This window comes from Tursiops truncatus, chromosome 13 (assembly GCF_011762595.2).
Source record: "Tursiops truncatus isolate mTurTru1 chromosome 13, mTurTru1.mat.Y, whole genome shotgun sequence".
In the NCBI taxonomy this organism is placed as follows: domain Eukaryota; kingdom Metazoa; phylum Chordata; class Mammalia; order Artiodactyla; family Delphinidae; genus Tursiops; species Tursiops truncatus.
The window spans coordinates 32,931,476-32,948,656 of record NC_047046.1 but is presented as its reverse complement, the minus strand read 5'-3'; the positions used below and the strand labels follow the sequence as shown (position 1 = coordinate 32,948,656).

Genomic DNA, 17,181 nt, shown 5'->3' with positions numbered 1-17,181 from the left:
AGGAATAGATTAGATATTTAGGAAAAGCAAAGGGCCTGCCTTTGACCTTTTGCCTCAGCCATGGCCCCACCCCCACCCCAGCTTAGTTTAACCTATGTTTAGGGATATATGGTATTTACAGAGAAATTCTGTAATTTTTTATTTCTCATTTAACTGTTATTAATTTTGTGTAATTCCTTTAAAGGGAAGAAGCAATGAGTGATAGCAGCCTTCAGGTAACTGAATTCTCAAATAATTAGTAGCCTTGGCCCTTACCTTTAAGGGGTTTAACATTGGTATGCACAAAACTAAAACCCTCTTAAATTACAAAGCCTATGAATGGTACAAGAAGGGGGAAAAGTGTAGAATTGAATTGTCTACCCTATGTAAACTGAAAAACCACCCAAAGAACCTGCCCCACTTAAGCCCTGTTCCTTATAATCTGTAGATGAATTGAAACAAGAGAATGCAAGACTATTTTATACTATATAATGAGAGTGAATCGTAACTAGAGTTATATAAGGTTATTTCTCCTTCATTCCATTATACTTCTGGACTTAAATTTGCTTCATGAATCTCTGTCACTTTTCACCTTGCCTTTAAGGTAAGCAAAGGGGCAGCAGAACCATTCAAAGGCAGGACAGTCTATACAGGCAAGGCCGGAACTAGGACTCAGGCTTCTTGTCTCCCTTTGCTAAAATCCAGAAAAGCTACAATGGGTTTTGAAGGGCATAGTACCCACGGACCCAATTTTATGATCGGCTCACTGTTAATTTGTTATTATATTCATCTTGAATTTTCTAACACTTTTTATTAATTTTGGAATAACCATAGCACTTGCCTCTGTTCCCTCCCTTCCTGAGTGTCAGGTTGGCTTGGAGAAAGGGATGGGGGAGTATTTCCCCTCACTAGTACAAAACATCTGGATCCCCAGATTAAAGAGATTTAGAAGAGCAGGAGTCCTAGAAATGAGGTTGTAATGCTGAAAATCTGGCAGAATTAAAAAGCAATTCATTGTTCTGATCTTCTTTCAGAATAATATCACTACATGAGTTAGAAGACTTATGATCAGTAGATGAGAAGGTAATTGACATAATATTTTTAGCACCCTGTTCTTACTGCCCCAAAATGCTTATGACTTTTCAAGAGAAACTCAAAATTGAAGAAGTGACCCAAAAAGTGTTTCCCTGTGAGTTTCTGTACATATCCTATTCAGGTCAATTTGTGCTATCTCTAACAGTTATGAAAAGATAGAACTAATACAAACTTGGGGAAAAATGGAAAAATAAAGCCCTACCCAAATGGTGGGCTCCAGAAATTCCCCACTGCTCGTTACACAATCTTCCACCTATTACTATGCTTTTAGAAAATGCCTAGTTAACATCGCCCAACAATCCTCACTGCACAACGCCAGCCCATCCCCCCCCCCTCGGAAGTGTAAGAACACTTCCCTTTGGCTATGTCTGACCTTGGACCAAAAAGCAGCTATCCCTGAAACTAAGGTATTTTGTCTGAGGTATAAAAAAGAAAGAGAATCTGAAGTCAGAAAACTCCAGCTGAGGCTGGCAAGACAATCTGGAACCACCACCTCCCTGGGGGGTGGTAAACTAGAGATGATACTGCTTACCTCAGAGGGCAACCTGAAGATCGAATGAGATAACGACCTGAAAATGCTTTTACAAAGTGTTAAGTAGCTTATAAATGCAACAAGGAGCTGCTATTTCCCAACGTCACAGATTCTGGGTTGCTTGAGTGTCCTTCGCTGTACAGAACACCGTCTCCCCTTGAGTTATTTGGGGTGGGCAGAAGGGCTCCTGGGCTTTCCTCTAAGGCATTTCTCTGAGTCACTGCCTGTGGTGAGTGTCAGAACGACAGAAACTCATTCCTGCCTCCTCAGCTAGCCTGCTGATTTGGGGGTGGGGGGGCTTCCTTTTCTCCAGTTTTGCTATGTGAATTTTTTGAAGGCCAGGCTCAATTCTTACCTTTTAAAAATGCATTGTACCTCTCCTCCCTAGCCATCTGAGGTCAGTGGCCACAGCAAATGCAAATCAACCTTTTAAGTTAAAGAACCATAACAAAATTAAAGACTTCCAGGCCCCTCTACTCTTTTCCTTACTTTTTCTTTTTTCTTTTTCCCCCCACAACGGTCTTCAACGATAGCAGAGCCTGTCATTTAAGAGAGGGGGAAAAAAGACTGAAGCTCTTCCCTAGAGAGAGCTTTCTACGTTAATAATGACCACGCTTTCCCCGCCACTCCCTAACTCTCCTGACCTCACCCGAAACACACGCCCATGTCCTTGCTGGGGGGCTGGGGAGGCTCACTCAAATACACACACGCGTACGCCAGTCCGCCCGGTCAACCGCAGGCAAATGACTCTTCGCCAACTTGTAGCCACAGAGAGCAGCAAAGGGACTGAGTCCTTCACCGCCAGCTCCAAAAAGACACTGCAACAGCCAGCGGCGCCGCAGGAGCAGCCTCTGTACTGCAGCCTCCGGCCGCTGGAGTTTCAGATCTAATTCCTTAAGGAGTACTGCTCTTCCGCCCTTCGTCCCACTCCCTGGGCTTCACACACTTCTCTCCCCAGGAGGTCGGGAGGAACGGGGTCACTCGATCACTTCTACGGAGAGGGAAGTGGCACTGAAGAAGGTTCCCACCGAAGTAGCCCGAAACCCACTACTCTTTGCCCCACCTCTCCACCCTCCCGCTCAAGTAGGCGCCTGTGCTGCTGTGAAGGTCCCAGTTCGCAAGGTGCCTGAGTCCGACGGGATACGGCGCAGCAGGCGGCATTAGCAGCGGCGGGGCAGGACGAAGGCTGAGCTTCTTACAGGACAGATGGGGCGGGACTGGGGAGAGGGGCACTCTCCCTCCCGTCCCCCGCTCACAGGCAGTAATAACTCCAAACGCACGGGTGGGCCGAAGAGAAAAGTCTTTTCTCTCTATCCTCTCCCGTCTCTTCCCTGCTCCCCTTCTGGACACCTGGTGAAAAAGCAAGGTGCTGGTGTACCTGGAGCGAACACCATGATTTCCTCCAGCCGCTGCGCCCCAAGGTAAGGAGAGACAGGCAGACGGACGGACAGACGGAGGGTGAGCGGCAGACCAGGTCTTGGGGTCCGGTGCAGGTGGGCGCGCGGGGCACGCGCCGGCCGCGGGTCGGGACGGTCAGCACGTCGGACAGCTCCACGGCGCGCGATCCCGGGGCCGCAGGTCCCGCCGCAGCGGCGCGCTCAGCCTCCACAATGCACTGCTCTGCCGGCGGCCACCGCGGCGGCGGGAGGAGCAGAGCTGATGCCTGCTCAGTCCGTTCCTCATTCCCGCGCTAGCTCAGCGTACACTGCTGCTTGGGGAGCAAAACCTTTCTACCGCTTCCACAGAGAAGGACAGACGGAAGAGGAAGAGAGAAAAGGTAATTGCCCGGCTTCCCGGCAGGGGGACATCTAATTGCTTCTAATTACCTGCTGTCTCACGCCCCCGTGGATATCGGACTGACATTTAGGATGCGTTTGCCCTTTTTTTTTTTTTTAACATATATTAACTCAAAGAGCTTTACTCTAGAGGCGGACTCTTGAGTTCTCCGAGTTGGGCTAGCTCTGAACCGAGGGGTGGGGCCTCCAAGTTCATCGGTCCTTGAAGTCCAGGGCCGCTCTCTCGCCCCAAGTCCCAACCTTCTACTAACGTCAGAAAGGAAGCTGGAGGGAAGGACAGGCTGACGATGGAGCGCGTGAGGAAGGCGCCGCTATCAGGCCCCGCTCCCAGGCGACTCTGAAAGCTCCCAAGCTTGGAGGCCCCCAAGGTCATCACATTAGGGACAGCAGGGCTGGCCAGCGCAGAGGAAAGACCTTGGAGGGGCGGGTCTCCTCCACCAACAAACACATACCCTGTGAAAGGTAGGGCCAACAGAGTTCCCTTCAAGTGTGAGAACAGCCCTGAGACCCATCCAGAAATATCAATCCTTCCCCTGCCTTCACCCCACTGAAAACCATGCCCCGGTGTACACCCTGTTCTACTCTAAAGATGCTGGGACGTGCCCCCAGGCTCACTTCATGCTTCAAATACGCTGCTCATTTTAAAGCATTATCTCGTTCCCCCAAGAAATGCTCATGCAGTGTGGACAGCCCACACTAGATATTGCCCAGATAGAAACAAATCCATCAGGGTTACAACCCCTGAGCTAGGGTGACTTAAGAATACTCTAGCCTCAAATCAAATTGTCAGTGGCTTTGGGTTTTAGCCTCTATTTTTGCAGCTGAATGGAGTTTTCCAAGAACGAAGGGTGATCAGGGTCATCTCCAGTGTTTTACAGGGTTTCTTCACTTGCACCTCTCCCTGGAAAATGGAGCTTTTCTGAAAATGCAAGATTTCTTAATAATCTGGTTGGTGGCCACACGTTCTACACTCTTTTGGCAAATACTAAGCATTTTTCAAATAGCCTTATTGGCACTAGTTTTGTTCAAAGGCATCTGATAGACTGCAAATGCAAATCGTTCTACAGCTCTTGAACTACAGTTTGCATGGAGGCATATGGGCAGCCTAAGCATAAAACAATCAGTACTGCTCTTAGCACCTGGCTCAACATGGGCTTGAACAGATGGGGCCTACCTCAGCAGCAACAAGATACAAGTCAGCTGATGGGCAGGATGAAGTGTGTGCATGCCAGGATGCACTCTTCCCACTTCCCTAAGTTACTCCAAAAGCCAGGGACCAATGATGCTTCACTCTGTCTTCTTTGCTTTATCACCAACAGAGGTGCAATGCACTATTTGAAAAAATCTTTTCTTTTTTTCCCAAAAGATATAAATTTCCCAATTTATAAATAAGGCAATTGAGGCAGAGTGAATAGTATTTCGAGGTTTCATAAGTTTTCCCTGCAGAATCAGGAGTCAGAGGATATTCCTGGCCCCCTTACCTGTGACTTTATAGTTCCTCTTTTATTTATTTATTTACTATTTATTTATTTGAATTTTATTTTATTTATTTTTTATACACCAGGTTCTTATTAGTTATCTATTTTATACATGTTAGTGTATACATGTCAATCCCAATCTCCCAATTCATACCACCACCACCACCACCCCCACCACTTTCCCCCCTTGGTGTCCATACGTTTGTTCTCTCCATCTGTCTCTATTTCTGCCTTGCAATCCGGTTCATCTGTACCATTTTTCTAGATTCCACATATATGCGTTAATATATGATATTTGTTTTTCTCTTTCTGACTTACTTCACTCTGCATAACAGTCTCTAGGTCCATCCACGTCTCTACAAATGACCCAATTTCGTTCCTTTTTATGGCTGAGTAATATTCCATTGTATATATGTACCACATCTTTTTTTTTTTTTTGCGATATGCGGGCCTCTCACTGTTGTGGCCTCTCCCATTGCGGAGCACAGGCTCCAGACGCGCAGGCTCAGCGGCCATGGCTCACGGGCCCAGCTGCTCCGTGGCATGTGGGATCCTCCCGGACCGGGGCATGAACCCATGTCCCCTGCATCGGCAGGTGGACTCCCAACCACTGCGCCACCAGGGAAGCCCCTGTACCACATCTTCTTTATCCATTCATCTGTCGATGGGCATTCAGGTTGCTTCCATGACCTGGCTATTGTAAATAGTGCTGCAACGAACACCGGGGTGCATGTGTCTTTTTGAATTATGGTTTTCTCTGGGTATATGCCCAGTAGTGGGATTGCTGGGTCGTATGGTAATTCTATTTTTACTTTTTTAAGGAACCTCCATACTGTTCTCCATAGTGGCTGTATCAATTTACATTCCCACCAACAGTGCAAGAGGGTCCCCTTTTCGCCACACCCTCTCCAGCATTTGTTGTTTGTAGATTTTCTGATGATGCCCATTCTAACTGGTGTGAGGTGAAACCTCATTGTAGTTTGCATTTCTACAAATCTATATTTGCATTTCTACTGTAGAAATGCAAATGTAGATTTGCATTTCTCTAATAATTAGTGATGTTGAGCAGCTTTTCATGTGCTTCTTGGCCATCGGTATGTCTTCTTTGGAGAAATGTCTATTTAGGTCTGCTGCCCATTTTTTGACTGGGTTGTTTGTTTTTTTAATATTGAGCAGCAGAGCAGTTTATATATTTTGGAGATTAATCCTTTGTCCATTGATTCCTTTGCAAATATTTTCTCCCATTCCGAGGGTTGAAATAATCTTTAAATGACTGAAAGACCTCTTTCTCTAAATACGCTCAAAAGGGGGCTCTCTTTTACAACCTTAATTTTTTAATGAGTTTATTCTCCCAATGCATAAACAATTACTCATTATTAAGTTCAAGAAAAAGCAATATAGTGTAGGAAAAGAAAAAAAGGCTTGGGAATCAGTCAGATCCCAGTAGAACATTTCCAGTGTTTACCAGCTCTGTGACCTTAGGTAAGTTACTTAACTGCATTATCTGCAACAGAAGGATTAAGGTATCTTGAAGGTTTGTTGTGAGGATTAAATGTGATAATGGATTAATAGATTAATTAAGAGAGCACAGCCCCAATTAAACACATTCCAGGAAATTATTGACACCCTGGGAGTAGAGGACACCCTACAGGAATGCCAACTAAATATGTTAGATCAGTACTTCTCCAGCCTGACTGTGCACATGAATCCCCATGGAGAGCTTGTTAAAATGCAGATCACGATTCAGCAGGTGGGGCTGGGGCCCGACATTCTGCATTTCTCACAAGCTCCCTTGTGATGTCCACACTGTAGGTGCTGCTGGTCCACAGACTATATTTTGAGTAGCAGGGTGTCGATGTGTCAGCATTTAAAAAGAAAGAAATTACTTCTATCTCCTCCAACGTCAGAGTTCATCTTTCCAAGTGTCATAAATTTATTTATTTATTTTTGGCTGCGTTGGGTCTTTGTTGCCGCATGCGGGCTTTTCTCTAGTTGTGGTGAGCGGGGGCTACTCTTCGTTGCGGTGCGCAGGCGTCTCATCGCAGCAGCCTCTCTTGTTGCGGAGCACAGGTTCTAGGTGCGCGGGCTTCAGTAGTTGTGGCACTCAGGCTCAGTAGTTGTGGCTCACAGGCTCTAGAGTGCAGGCTCAGTAGTTGTGGCACACAGGCTCTAGAGTGCAGGCTCAGTAGTTGTGGCACACGGGCTTAGCTGCTCTGCGGTATGTGGAATCTTCCAGGACCAGGGCTCGAAACCGTGTCCCCTACATTGGCAGGCGGATTCTCAACCACTGTGCCACCAGGGAAGCCCCCAAATGTTAAATATGGAAGGAACCCGGATGGATTCCCACTGATTTCCAAGCTACACAGAGGCCAAGATGGTAGTAGAAAGAAAGAATGCCTGAAGAAGGTCCCAGAGCTCGTTTGATTAGCCTGCTATGGCAACCGGAAATAACATGACCCAGTAAAAACCAATGCAACAGGTTAAGGACAGTTCTCAGCCCCATCCTCAGCTCTTCTCTGTCTTTCTTCCTTCCATCATCTCTTCATTTTCTCTACCCAACACAACACTGCTACCTAGCCAGAGGACAATATACTCCCATTCCGGTGTTTTGTTTTGTTTTTTCGGTCACATGGCTTGTAGGATCTTAGTTGCCTGACCAGGGATCGAACCCGGGCCCTCGGCAGTGAGAGTGTTGAGTCTTAACCACTGGACAGCCAGGGAATTCCCTCCCATTCTAGTTTTTGCTTGTTTATATTTTAGTAAGAACAATTAATTTTATTCCCAATAAAACCAAGGCACTTTTAATAAATTTTTAATTTACAGTTACTTCATTAGTAAATTTTATATTCAACAATACTATCTCTAATTTCTACTACTTAGTGGAATTGTTTTGATGGTTTACTTTCAATACCCTAAAAACGATACTAGATTTTTTTTGTATCTTAATGTAAATGATCCATTTAATGATAGAATGCTTTCTAGAAAAATAAAAATTCCCTTCTATTCTACCACAACAGCCAGATTCTTTGATAGGTCATTTATCCAGTCTTAGCCCACAACCTCACTCTGGTTTTTTGTTGTTGCTGTATCAATTTACATTCCCACCATTTTGTTTTCGCTGTGCCACACAGCATGTGGGATCTTAGTTCCTGAACCAGGGACCAAACCCGTGCCCCTGGCAGTGGAAGCGTGGAGCCCTAACCACTGGACCGCCAGGGACGTCCCCTGTCTCTTTTTAAACACCTCCACTCAGGGTGAGTCACTCTCTACTCAAACAATCCATTGCATTTCGAGACAGTCATCTACCAGAGAGGCAGCCCCCAATCACCACCACCATCTATCTCCTCCAGCACTCTCATTCCCAGTTAATGATGGTAACGGTGACGGGAAGCAAGAGGGTAAACAAGTTGGACGAGATGCCCAACTTCCTTGCTCTGGTGCTGAGCCTGTCACACTGGGCACTCCTACCCCTACAGACACTTGAACAAGGTGCTGGATGGACTGAAAGGCACAGGAAAAAGAAAAAAGTCATCTAATAGAACTATTTTACTTGGAGACTTGGGAGACTATTTTATACAAAAATGAACATGGAGGGGCTTCTCTGGTGGCTCAGTGGTTAAGAATCCACCTACCAATGCAGGGGACACAGGTTCGAGCCCTGGTCCGGGAAGATCCCACATGCCGCAGAGCAACTTAGCCTGTGTACCACAACTACAGAGCCTGTGCTCTAGAGCCCGTGTGCCACAACTACTGAAGCCCGCGTGCCTAGAGCCCGTGCTCCGCAACAAGAGAAGCCACTGCAATGAGAAGCCTGCGCACTGCAACGAAGAGTAGCCCCCACTCGACACAACTAAAGAAAGCCCATGTGCAGCAATGAAGACCCAACGCAGCCAAAAATAAATAAATAAATTTATTTTTTTAAAAATGAACATGGATATACTATGAAGTAGTGATTCATGTGACGTACGAACATTAAATTGGAGATGCCAAAGAAATCACCATAGGCAGATTAGGGCGGTAACTCTCAGACTTCCCCAAGTCTCTATCCATCCCCTCTAACATTTATTTATTCCACTCTGTCTTTAGAGCTTTCACAGATATAAAACTTTGAAAACCCATTCTGAAATATGCCCACTGTTTCCATGATTTGCAGTTCACCTTGGCTCTAGCCATACCCTGATTCTTTCCATCTATATTCATTTTAAATGCATTACTCAATGAACTAAAATGTTAAATAAGTTTTAGCACCTCTGAGGACAGTTGAAATGGACTGAAAAGAAGCATTTTCATTATGAAGCATTAAACCATAATTGTTCCCGAATGTCTTAGTCTGTAGGTTTCAAATGATTACAGAAATGAAGTACTGGACAAGAACTCTTTTCTTCTCCTAAGAGCTGCCAGAAGTCGCTGAATTGGATCTAAGGAGAAGCATAGATGTGAATTAAGCAGAAATTTTTAAAGGAATAAGAGAATGTGGTATAGAGGGGTGGGAAAATAGAAAACCTGAAGGGGGAAGAAGACACTGAAAGAACAATCATTGTGCTATCCAAACTGTAAAGCCTTAAAGAGAGTGCAGTAAAAATATACAGAGAGAGCAAATGACATAAATTGGAAAAAAAATGAAGATAGAATATGGAATAGAGAAAGGGAGAATAAAAATAATCACTGTACCACATTAAGAAAAGAAATGGGAAATGTTAAAGAATTTTGCAGGCTTAAAGAATACAGGACAGTGTCTCTGTAGGTTTGCATTTTATGAAGCAGTTTATAAGTCCTGTGAGATTCTTTAAAAGAGACTATGAAATAGCCGTATTTTCTGAAAGAAAACATCAGCAAAACCTCCCAAAGTACATTAGAACAGTTAAAATTTTGTACAATGTTTATGCAAAATAAATATTTTCCTGAAAAAACAATCTAACATTGAAGATTTTTTTTCTCTACCAAAGAGCTTTATATCCGTGGTTCATCTCTGTGCAAAAAGTTCTCCCAAATTACCAAACAAAACTTGATTCTACCTGATGACAGGAGAGAGAATCAGTTGGGAACAATATTCAAATTAAAACCAACTTGGTCAGTTTTTAAAGAGAAGCATAAAGCATTCAACTTATCTTCAAAATTGTGAATAGACACTATAAAACTCTACTCAAATTCTGAATGCATAGTTCTGTCTATTTATATATAGGTTCCACGCTAAGTCAATTTCAGAAGGGAATAATCAGTGAGAAAAAAAAACTAGAAATAGAAGAGGTGAAGAGAGAAGTAAAAAGAGATAAGAAGGGAATATGGGAAGGGAAAGAAAAGAGGCAAGAAATAAATGGAGCTTCTCTGGGAAGAGCAAATATAAAGGGAAAAAGATACAAAAGACAGAAAAAGTGGCATATTCAGAGACTCAAAACAGATTTTTTTTTAAACAAAAGGAGAAAGAAAAAGGGAATGACAAGTTTGGGGGGGTGTGTGTGTGTGTGTGTGTGTGTGTGTGTGTGTGAAGAGAGCCTCAACTGGGTGCTCTTCTCATATCCTGCTCACTTGGTCTCTATGTTTGGGAATAAATGTAATCATTACCTTTGGAAATACTTATTAATTTTTTAAACAACTGTTCAAAGCTCTTCATCTCTATTCAAAGGCTTAATTCAGAATTAGGAGAGTCACAGTATACTACACAGGGATTTTGGTATCAGAGAAGAATTATTCTTTAGACCACAGTAGCTAAGATCATAACAATGCTGACTCACTGGTTAGTTTTTAACCTGTTTTAAAAATCAGCTTGTAACATAAGAGAGATTCTTTGCAACCACGGAGTAGGCAAAGATTTCTTAGATGAAACACAGAAAGCATGAATCATAAAACAAAATAATTGATAAATGGGACTTCACTGAAATTAAAATTTTCTGCTATCTGAAAAACACTGCTAGGGAAATAAAAATGCAAAGTACAGACTAGGAGAAAATATTCACAATATATATATCTGACATATATATCGATAACTCTTGCAACTCAATAAGACAACCACCCAGATAAAACTTGCCAAAATGTTTAAGCTAACACTTCACCAGAAGAATATATTACTAATTGCCTATAAGCACATGAAGACTTGTCAGCATCATTAGTTATCAGAGAAATGTACATTTAAACCACAGTGAGACATCATTACATACCCAGTAGAATGGGGAAAAGTAAAAGGACTGACAATGCCAAGTGTTGATGAGATATAGTGTGATAATATAGGGAGCAACTAGAACTCTGGTGGGAATGTAAAATGTCAACAACCACCCTGGAGAACAGTTGACAGTTTCTTGTAACATTAACTTCATACTTAGCCTAAGACCCATGCATTCTACTCCTAGGTGGTTACCCAAGAGAAATGAAAACTGTATCCATACACAGACTTATGCAGAACATCGACAACAGCTTTATGCATTACAGCCAGAAACTAAAACAACCTCAAAGTTGATCAACATTGTATGGCTACACAAATTGTGGCAGAGGCCACAACACGGATAAATTTCAACAATGTACGGAGCAAAAGAAACCAGATGCAACAGAGTACATACTGTGCGATTCCATTTACATGAAATTCCAGAAAAAGCAGAAGCTATGGTGACAGAAAGCAGATCAGTGATTGTCTGGGGCTTGGGGACACAGGGAGGTGGATCCGGACTGACTGAAAAGGGACACAAAGGAACTTTTGGGGATGATGGAAATGTTCTATATCTTTACTGCTCGTGGTGGTTACGTGGGTATCTACATGTGTCAAAACTCATTGAACTATATATACTTATAATGGGTGCATTTTACTTCACGTAAATTGCACTACTGTAAGTTGATCTAAAAGTGAGTTTGTAATAATTTAATGTTTCTAGTAAATAGAAATATAGGTGAGAATATCCTAAAAATGGAATATTTCAAGAGCCAGATTTAACTATAAAGTACTTTAACTCAATTTTTCCTCATTCTTTAATGCTTTAAATCTAAAATAATTTCACGTTTTCTATTCAACACTTTTGAATCATTGTATTTAGCCACTATGAATGACTGAAGAATGAATAAGTACATATAAAATGTTAGAATTTATTTGAAGAATAAGCATTACTCTTTTCTTCATTCATTCACCAAGTATTTATTGATCAGTACTAAGAAGAGTATTAGACACTAAAGATTCAGAGGCATAAGACCCAGTAGCTTTGAGTCCAGTAGAAAAAAAGAGATAAGAAAAAGAAGCAGGGGAGAGGAAGAGGGAGAGAATAACACTAAGACCCAGCTGAGGTCTGCAAACACTTATCTAGAGACGTGTCAGGTGCTATGGTCACATGAAGTCAGGTACAGGTATGTTAAAATATCTAAAGTAGGCCCAAGAAGGGGTCACTCATGCTAAGCCCCAGTCAACAAACCAAAACTTAGCTGGTTTCTAAGCTGGGATCTCCCATAAAAGGAAGGCCTAGGTCCACCAATCAGCACTTCCCTGCTCAACACAAGTATCCAGACCAGCTCCAAGACATCCCTTTGCTCCATGAAGGGGGTAACCCTGCGTTGATCAATCAGCAAATGCCCAGTATAACTTCCTTGCCCCTGATCGCTTTGGTCTATAAAAATCTCTCACCTAGAGCAGCTCTTCAGAGCTCCTTTCTCTTAGCACTTCTGAACCTGGATGCTGCCCAACTCATGATCTTTTCAAAATATATGATTGTTGGATTTTTCCTTTAACAGCTGAGAATGCACGTAACCAATGGGATCCAAGTGGTAAAGAAATCAAAGGAAAGAAATTAAGTAAGCCACAGGGAACTCTGTAAGGAGGAGGAAAATAAGAGGTGGCTCTGGATTAGAAGTTGTGAGGTTGAAATGCTAGCTCCACAAGAGCAAAGTAAGAAAGCTGCCAGGACTGAACGCAGGATTTCTGGGTTTAAGGTGGAGTCCTGGAGGACAGCAAGGTCTTGAGAGCACCCGTCAGCGACTGCAGAACAATCCCGGGGAGGGAGTGAAAGAACCCTGAGACTGAAGTGAGGGGCTGTGGAGGTCATCCTGGAAGGTGGGGGGGCAAGGAGGAGAGGATAATGAACCACACAGCTTGGCTCCTGTCAGTGGCAGTGGGCAGGGGCGTGGATGCTTAGTACTGAGAAGCTGCCAGATAAATCTAAGGAAAAAATAGTTAAAAGGTCCTTGAATAAGCTAATAATGCTTAAGTAGCATGATAACATTTGGAAATTGACATTGATAATTTTCACAGTAATTGATTTTTACACCGCTTTACATAACAACAGTAGACATTAGGCTGGATCTTACAGCTTTAGAGAGAGACGGACCTGAGTTCAGAAAATAAGCAATCAAATTCCTGGCATTTGAATTTTAAAATAAGTGCTTGAAATGCAAAGCAGAGGCTAAAGTCTTGAAAGGCTAAAGGCTTTCAATCAATTGGCAGAGCAGAGCGGAAAGCTCTTCTGAGCACCAGCCTCAAGGTTAAATTTGTAACATAAAAGAGCTGGCGCGAAAAGGGGGAAAAGCATAGCCAGTTCTACATTTGTTTTATTCTGTTTGAAAACTCATTCAAACCCCAAAGGAAATATCTTGCATTTGTTTTATTTTGCTTGAAAACTCCTTTTGGGCTTGGAGGCAAGTGGTTTTTTTTTTGTTTTTTTTGGTTTTTTTCACAAGGACAGATAAGAAACTAGATTTAGCAGGGCCTCCAAAAAAGGGACTGTGTCTCAGGCTGCCTCCCAAGCCTGGTCAGTCCATGGAGAGGTGGGGCCTCAGAGGGGAAATGACTGAGAGCCCAGATGAATTTGGAGAAATCCCAAGACCTTCATCTGACTTCTATGGGTATGTAGCTCAGAAAGACCTCTAGCTTCTTGAAAATTTCCAGGCTGAGGCTAGAGGGATAAAATACCAACAGCGAAGCGAGCTGTCTGGGCAGATGAGCTGGAGGGCCACCTCCTATGCCCTTCCCAGCGCTTGAGAACGCTCACATATGTAGAAGGGCTTAGACATATAGGGACAGGCCTCAGAACCCACCTCAGGATGGGTCTGGAGGTCAGAATAAGGAAGGCTCCAGAGGGACCAGAGGCCACGGAGACACGTGGGCACCTACGATGATGGATCAGGGATCAAGTCCCAAAAGCAGAGGACTGACGAGGCTGCGTCTCAGCAACTGCCAAGGCACGGCTGGTGCCTGCAAACTGGATACCCCACGCCCGGCCCTTGAGTCTAGACACAGCCTCGGGAAAGGTCCAAAGGAGAAATCCTATATTAGCTATTTAAAAGCCAGAACTTTACTCAGAGGTTTCTGAAATGACTGAGTAATCAATCATTTTGACCGAGTCTGCCTAGAAGTAACTGGATTAAGTTTTCTGCCATCAGACAAAGTGATAAAAAGACTGGCTCTTAGTTAGAAAAAATCTTTTGTCCCCACCTGAGAGTGTGGGCTGTGACTCTCTACCAGCCTCACTAAATGCTTCTTTGAGCACTTGTTTAGGACACTCACACAGCGGTTCTGGCTGCCTGAGATGCTCTTCCTTTCATCCCACACAGCTGTCTCTTTCTCATCCAAGTCTGAGTTTAAATATTACTCAGAGAGATTTTTCCTGTCTAATCTTAGCATGTCTAACCGCCAACTACTACACACACACGCACACGCACAAATGTACACACATTTGTTCTATATCAGGATCCTAGATTCATTTCCCTTATCTCCCTTTACTCAATTTAGTATTTCATAGTTGTTTTATTACCTGGTTAGTGCTACACTGGTATCACCATAAGGGCAGAGCCTGTGCCTGTTTAATTATCACAATGGTCACAGTGCCTAGCATGGTTTTAGCTCTACAGCAGCCATTTGAGAAACACATGTCAAATGACTATACCAACCTCTATGCTAAATTCTTTGCCTGAATTTGTCTCATTTAATCCTGAGATAGATGCCGTTATTGCTCTCGTTCTAAAGGCGCAGCAAATGAGGCACAGAGAGGTTAAGTGGTTTTGCAAAGGTCACACAGCCAGTAAATGGTAGAGCTAGAATTTAAACTCAAGTAAGAAGGATAAAAAAAACTAAGTGTGACTGACTGCACAGCATAGCATTTTCTCTTTTCACAAACACAGAAGGTAATGGCCTGGGCCTCGCCGTCCCTGTGGCACTAGGAGGACAATGACCAGTGGACCCTCCCAAAGGCCAGTACACTGGAACGTGGGCCAAAATCAGTTTCTACTTCTTGGATGGGGGGATTTTTCAGTCCAAGGATGTAGTTTGTTGATGACAGTGTAGAGGTTCCCGATGGCACCTGGGGTCTACGTGGGGACAGACTACACAGATGAGGATGAGACAGAGCTCCATAGGATTCAGGGATATTTGGGTACAGCTTAAAAAACAAACCATTGGATACTTTTTTTTGTTTTTAATTGCCGAACTGCAGCAGCCCTCCATACCCCAATCCCAAAGCTCAGACCTTTCTTGAATGAGGTGGCAGGTGGGCTGAGGTCTTAGACTCACAGTCCATTCAGAACTTTAGGCATCCCCTCCCTCCCATACGAGTACTCTCCTGTGCTCTCACTCTCTCAACCGGAGGCAGCATCTTCCATCACTCACTCTAGAAGTCGGTGAGTGATTCTTAACTTGCCTGACTTTACTTTCTAAATATTTCTTAGATTTACCAGGTACCTTCCATTCCTATCACCCCTGCCCTAATCAAACCCTCATTCTCTCTCACGTGGACTACTGCCGTAGCATCGTAACTGGTCTCCTGTTTTCACATCCATCTGCTTATTTACATTCACCGGCTTTCTAGGCTTCTCTTTCACAACCACTCACCTCCATTTTCACAATAGGAAAGCAGTCAGTGTGTCCATAAATGGGTGTGGCTGTGTCAGTAAAACTTTATAAAAACAGGTAGTAGGACAGATTAACCCGATTTACCACACACTTACCAGAATTATCTATAGAGAATGCAACACCAACCACATACTATGTCACTCCTCTCCAAAGGGAAAAATAAAACTTTAGATAACGCACGCTGTCTGTAAAAGATCCATGCTTCTGAAGGTGGCCTGCAGGTGGCATCTGGCCTCGGCCTGCTGTCTGCCTTTTTATCTCACTACTCCCTGCCGTGCCTGCGGGACAGAACTGTGTCTGGTTCCCCGCACACAGCTCTTGTTCCCTGACGTTCCTAGTCTGACATCTTTATCCATGTGCTTCCTCCTGCCCAGAATGACCTACTCACCTTTCCTCTTCACTTGGCTAATTCCTACTTATTCCTACAGAGAAGACGCAGGCCTCCTTCTGGAAGCATTCCGCTGTCCACAAAGGATTTGCTGCCGTCCCCTGCTTCCCAAGAATCCCTGTTCATCTCTATCATTGTTAGTACAGCCCTGGGTTATCATTATCTGCCTGTCTCCCCCATGAACTATGAGTTCCTCAACAGAAGTTTTCCTGTGTCTTATCCGCCTTTCAATCCAATGCCCAGCGTTTTCTTAGCACATAGTAGAGACCATACACACTTTAAGATATTTATTAAATGCATGCATGTTTGAATGAATGCAATGAACTAGTCTGATTTTAAAAAGAGACTGTATAAATGAACACTATCATTGTGCCACACACATCTTTTGTTTTATATATACATGTACACACACACATATATATAATACCTCGGGTCTGAATCCCATCTCCATGACAAGATTATCAGTTCCAGAAAGTTTGTATGGGCTTCTTTCATGCCCCTCAGAGGCTGTGGTTCTGGGCCCACTCTGGGCATCATGGAAACACTTTTTCACTTTTAAATTAATATAATTTATTCCAAAGATCAGGTTTTAATATGAGCATTTACATGCCAAGCCAAACAGGAAATTACTGTTACTTTCTAAAATACTTTTTCGAAATAAATTTATATCTCATCCACTTTCTGTGTGAGATTTTGTGCTTAAGAAAAGCAACATCTTTTGTTTATCCTGTCTTTAGGATTAACATCCTTATTTCTATTTTTGGATGAACATTTGTTGATCATTTTATCATATGACAAGAATATATATTGAAAATACAATTTGAGATCATATGACGAACTAGAAAAAAGCCATGTAGAATAGAAGAAAGGAAAGTTAGGAGTCAGACAGATGTGCTTTTGCAAATCTAGTCATGAGAATCTAAGCATATTTTCTAAATGCTAAAACAGAAAAATTAATAGACAGCACATTGGGTTTGGAAGGAAGCTGAGTGATGTAACAAATGACAAAATACAATCTTGCCCAATGAACAGCAACTAGAGGCGGCAACTAGAGAAGCAGCAGGAGCCATAACAGAGGTAGCAGTTTTTGTTATTAAATA

At 43.2% G+C, this 17,181-nt stretch overlaps 1 protein-coding gene across 8 annotated transcripts in view; it reads right to left on the bottom strand.

Moving 5' to 3' along the window:
- The window catches only part of AKAIN1 (A-kinase anchor inhibitor 1), a 79,772-nt gene that overhangs the window by 44,402 nt on the left and 18,189 nt on the right, over positions 1-17,181 (bottom strand). Inside the window, exon 3 of one of the 8 annotated variants that reach the window (XR_012325336.1) lies at positions 5-17,181. This exon is cut by the window's right edge and continues 12,249 nt beyond it. The exons of the other annotated variants lie outside the window; for them this stretch is intronic. The gene's annotated coding sequence lies outside the window, so the exon portion shown is untranslated. Of the gene's footprint in view, positions 1-4 lie in introns of those variants that run through there. 8 annotated transcript variants of the gene reach the window in all.